General features: G+C 45.9%; 1 protein-coding gene across 3 annotated transcripts in view; it reads left to right on the top strand.

Moving 5' to 3' along the window:
• Cnot8 (CCR4-NOT transcription complex, subunit 8) overlaps window positions 1-5567 on the top strand; it is a 27177-nt gene that overhangs the window by 884 nt on the left and 20726 nt on the right. The gene's annotated exons all lie outside the window — the stretch shown is intronic.

Raw genomic sequence — 5567 nt, 5'->3', positions numbered from 1 at the left:
AAAAAAAAAAAAAAAAAAGGCAGGAGTGGAGCCGCGATTCAAGTGGTAGGGCTCTAGCCTTGAGCACAAAAGCTTGGGGACTGCCTCAGATCTGGCAGAGAAAAAAATAAAAATGTGTTTGCCTTCCAAACCGAAGAGCAGGGATACGTGGGATAACTTGTTAAGAGATGGGAAAAGGAAGGACCCTGAAGGGAACTGAAAGAGAATGAGGATCTGAGATTACTAAGGTGGGAGGGGCAGGTTTGGAACTCTGCGGCCCCATCTCTCCGCCCCCACCCCCCCCAGTCTCCTTCTCCTTTTTGGTTCTTGAGACCGCACGTTGCTCAATAAACTGGAACCAGAGGAGCTAACTGACAGACTTAGGGCACCCGGGTGGTTTTTTTTTAAAAGCTTGAATTGTGTTTCAGTTTAGGACACTGTGGGGTGGGGTGTTGGAGAACCGAAGTTGGTGATGGCCTAGTATCGAGGGGGTTCTGCTGCCATTTTTAAGTGCAGATACTTCCTTTCTTTCTGCGCCTTTGTTCAGTCTTTAGGGCAAGGAAGTGGTATTTAGGTTTAAAACAAAGTCAAGAAAAAACATAAAATATTCTTTTCCCTAGCAAGTCTGGTACTCTGACTGGACTGCTTGCTGGATTTTATCATCTCAGAGCTCCTGGATGAATTAAGGAACTGTGTTTAGAAATTTATAGATTATCAGAAGTGATTTGAACAGATGGCCCCTTCAGGATAAGTCAGGGACCTCTATAGGATTGTGTATGTGTCTATGATGAATATCTACTCTTGCACACTTTCAACTGTAGCTCATGTGGGGGCTGGGAAGGTGGCTCAGTGGTAGAACGCTTGCCTTGTATGCATGAGGCCCTGGGTTCGATTCCTCAGCACTACATAAGCAAAAAGAAAAACAACCGGAAGTGGCTCTGTGGCTCAAGTGGTAGAGCGATAGCCTTGAGCTGAAGAGCTGAGGGACAGCGCCCAGGCCCAGCGTTTAGGCCCCACAACCAGACCCCCCCCCAAAAAAAATGTAGCGCCTGTGAAAGTCCAGTTTATCTGTCTGTCCATCCATCCATCTGTGTATCTAATTTTTCTGCCCATCTGTCTATGTATCTGTCCAGTTTGTGCTGGTCCTGGAGTTTGAACTCTGTCTGGGCCTTGTCCTTTAGGTCCATCCCTGAGGTCCATCCCTAGCTCTCTATCCCCCCCACCTCCCAAGGCTGGTGCTCTATCACTTGAACCACAGCTCTACTTTTGGCCTTTTGGTGTTTAATTGGAGATAAGAGTCTCATGGACTTTCCTGTCCTGGCTGCTTTGAACCTTGATCCTCACATCTCAGCCTCCTGAGTAGCTCAGATTATAGGGGTGAGACATGGGCATCCAGTGTTCTCAGCTTTGTGAGGCAAATTATCCTTAATAATTCCTTGGGATGGTGCAGAGTTTGATATTTCCATCCTATTTCTGGGTATATCCAACACTGACAGTTTTCCCTTCAATTTTGAAGCTTATTATCGTTTATTTGCTAGTAATCCAGATGAAGTAATTAGGTTGCTCCTTGGGGTTGTGTTGTATAAATAACTGTTTGGGAGACGTAGTCATTCTGTCCTGTGAAATGCCATGTGAGATGCTTGCTTTGAGAGGCTTAAAATGAAGGAGATACCTGGGTGCTGATGACTAACACCTATAATTCTTAGCTACTCAGGAGCCTGAGATCTGAGGGTTGTGGTTCGAAGCCAGTCTGAGCAGAAAAGTTCATGAGACTCATCTTCAATTAAATACCAAAAAGCTGGAAAGTGGAGCTATGGCTCAAGTGATAGAGTTTCTTTCTTCTTCTTCTTCTTCTTTTTTTTTGTTGTTGTTGTTTGTGGGGCTTGGGCGCTGTTCCTCAGCTCTTCAGCTCAAGACTAGCACTCTACCACTTGAGCCACAGTGCCACTCCCGACTTTTTCTGCTTATGTGGTGCTGAGGAATCGAACCCAGGGCCTCATGCGTGCATGGCAAGCACTCTACCACTCAGCCACCTTCCCAGCCCCAGAGCTCCGTTCTTGAGCTGAAAAAAAAGCTAAGGGACAACACCCAGGCCCCGGTGTTCAAGTCCCACTACTGGGGGGGGGGCGGGAGGGGGGATGGAGAGAGTATAACCTAGAGAATAACATGTCTATGGTTTCTATTTTAAGCTCATTCTGTAGTGTGTATTTGCTGAGAAAAAGTGGCAGGCCTTTTATTAAGTTGATATTTTCTCTGTACTTTTTGGCCAGATTATCCAGTAATTTGACATATGTCTAACAATGATTACTTTTTTTTTTTTTTTACAGTTATAAGCTTGTTAGCTTTCTAAAAACAAATTCTCCTGCAAAAGTAATCCTGTGTCCCTTTTGTTGGATTTGTCTTTGTGGAAATAGCTCTCTGAAGTCCAGGTGTAAAACCTACTTCCTCTAAAAGTAGTTTATGTTTGTGTCTAGAAAAGTTAAGTAGAGGTACTGAGTTGATAGTAAATGGACAAGTCCCTGCCTGAGGTGTGGCTTATATGATAGAGTGACAACTGAGTAGGCAAGCTGGTTGAGTGCCAGGTACTGAGTTCAATCCCCAGTACCACTAAAAATGGTTCTGGGCTGGGAATGTGGCTTAAGTAGAGTGCTTGCCTAGCATGCATGAAGCCCTGGGTTTGATTCCTCAGTGCCACATAAATAGAAAAAGCCAGAAGTGCTGGGAAGGTGACTCAGTGGTAGAGTGCTTGCCTTGCATGCATGGAGCCCTGGGTTTGATTCCTCATTTCCACATAAGCAAAAAAGAAAAAAGCCGGAAGTGGCACTGTGGCGCAAGTGGTAGAGTGCTAGCCTTGAGCTGAAGAGCTGAGGGACAGCGTCCAGGCCCAGAGTTCAGGCCCCACGACTGGACCAAAAAAAGAAAAAGCCAAAAGTGGCACTGTGGCTCAAGTGGTAGAATGCTCGCCTTGGGCAGAAGAAGCTCAGGGACAGTGCCCAAGCCCTGAGTTCAAGCCCCAAGACAGGCAAAAAAAAAAGCCCTTTTTGTTTATTTAGGGCCATGTAGTATGCAATTATGCTTTTCTTGGTTCTTATTCTTTTGGAAACCTCTAATAGAATAAAAACAAGAAGAAATAGATTCTGCCTTTTGAGAAATTTCCTCTTATATAGTCTCCAGATTTCAGTGGAACATCTGTAGAAGTGTAGGATTCCTTGAACAAATGGAAAGTTTGAGAGCTGCTGGCAAACTAGCAGATGGTAGGTTTGCTTTGTTCTATTCTTATTGCTGCATCTATGAATCTTGAAAGTACGAAGACTTTCCTTGCCCTGTCTTTTGGAAACTCACATTCATTTTATTGTGTCTGTTTATTATAAAGCCTAGAATCACTAGTACATTGTGTTGAAGATCTACACAATGGGCTAGCTTCATAGTAATTGCCCTTTTGCTGAACTCCTTTGTTGGTCTTCCTTTTCCTCCCCTCCTTTCCCCTTCCTCCCTCCTTTCTCTCCCTCTCTGCCTCCACTTTCTTCCCCCCTCTCCTCCCATCCCCCCTCTCTTTCTCTCTCTGTCTCTCTCTGCCAGTCCTGGGGCTTGAACTCAGAGCCTGGGCATTGTCCCTGAGCTTTTGCTTAAGGCCAGCATTCTATCATTTGAGCCACAGTGCCACTTCTGGCTTTTTCTGTTTATGTGGTACTAAGGAATCGAACCCAGGGCTTCATGCTTGCTAGACAAGGACTTTACCATTAAGGCCCCTTCCCAGCCCCTCTCTTTTCCTTTCACTGCTTTTTATTTTTTTGCCAGTCCTGGGGCGTGAACTCAGGGCCTGGGCACTGGGCACTGAGCTTCTTTTTTGTTGTTGTTGTTGGTCATGGGGTTGAACTCCAGGCCTGGACATTGTCCCTGAGCTCTTAAGCTCAAGGCAAATTCTCTACTACTTGATTTGTTTTTTTGTTTTTTAGGTCCGGTCGTGGGGCCTGAACTCTGGGCCTGGGCGCTGCCCCTCAGCTCTTCAGCTCAAGGCTAGCGCTCTACCACTTGCGCCACAGTGTCACTTCCGGCTTTTTTCTTTGTTTATGTGGTGCTGAGGAATATAACCCAGGGCCTCATGAATGAAAGGCAACTGCTCTACCACTGAGCCACCTTCCTAGTCCCTAATGCTCTACTACTTGAGCCACAGCCCCACTTCTGGTTTTCTGCTGGCTGATTGGAGATAAGAGTCTCACATAGTCTTTCCTTCCTGGCTGGCTTTGAACTGTGATCCTCAGATCTCAGCCTCCTGCATAGCTAGGATTACAGGCATGAGCCACCAGTGCCAGGCTAGCACTAAGCTTCTTTTGCTCAAGGCTAGTCCTCTACTACTTGACCCACAGTGCCACTTTGTCTGTGGTGCTGAGGAATCAAACCCAGGGCTTTGTGCATGCTAGGCAAGCACTCTACCACTTAATCACATTTCCAGTCCCTCTTTCTTTCTTTGCTAGTCTCAGGATTTAATTTAGCCTGGGCAATGTCCTTGAGATTTTGTGCTCTAGGCTAGTACTTTGTCCCTTGAACCATAACCCCTCCTGGGGGCTGGGGTTGTAGTACTGGGTATTAAATAGGGTCTTGCATTTACTGAGCTTGAGCTCTTTTACCAACTGCCTTTTCCCAAGACCCTCTTTAATATTTTGTTTGTATGTTTTTTCTTTTTTGGTTGTTTGTAGGGTTTGAACTCTGGGCGGGGCCTTGTCGCTGAGATTTTCTGCCTAAGGCACTTTGAACCACAGCTTGTTTTTCTTGTAGTTAACTGGAGACGAGTTTCACAGACTTCCCTACTGGGCTTGCTTTGAACTATGATCCTAGAGCTCAGCCTCCTGAGAGTATCTAGGATTACGGGCATAAGCCACCAATGCCTTCCCCCCCCCCCCCACTTTTTTTTTTTGATAACTAAAGCTTTTTGTACTGACTTTGCTGTATTAATATCATTACCCTGAGGACAAGTGATGTTGATTTATTTTATTTATTTATTTTTTTTGTCAGTCTTGGGGCTTGAACTCTGGGCCTGGGTGCGTCCTTCAGCTCTTCAGTTCTTCAGCTCAAGGCAAGCCCTCTACCACTTGAACCACAGCGCCACTTCTGGCTTTTTGAGTGGTTTATTGGAGGTAGAGTCTCTTGGACTTTCCTGCCCACACTGGCTTTGAAGCATGATCCTCAGATCTCAGCCTCCTAAGTAGCTAGGATTACAGGTATGAGCCACCAGCACGGCTCCCTAAGCTCTTTTGCTTATTTTTATTTTTTGCCAGTCCTGGGGCTTGAATTCAGGTCATGGGCATTGTCTCTGAGCTTCTTTTGCCCAAGGCTAGCACTCTACCACTGGAGCCACAGTTCTACTTCCAGCCTTTTCCGTTTATATGGTACTAAGGAATCAAACCCAGGGCTTTATTCATCGCTTAGGCAAGCACTCTACAACTAAGCCACATCCCCAGCCCTGATGTTGAATTTTATCTTTTTTATTTTTTTTGTGGGGGGAGGGGTCCAGTCGTGGGTCCTAAACTCTGGGCCTGGGCGCTGTCCCTCAGCTCTTCAGCTCAAGGCTAGCGCTCTACCACTTGAGC

This window comes from Dipodomys ordii, unplaced genomic scaffold (genome assembly GCF_000151885.1).
Source record: "Dipodomys ordii isolate 6190 unplaced genomic scaffold, Dord_2.0 Scaffold224, whole genome shotgun sequence".
Taxonomy (NCBI): Eukaryota; Metazoa; Chordata; class Mammalia; order Rodentia; family Heteromyidae; genus Dipodomys; species Dipodomys ordii.
Note: the sequence above shows the minus strand (reverse complement) of the source record. Positions and strands in the feature narration are given on the sequence as shown.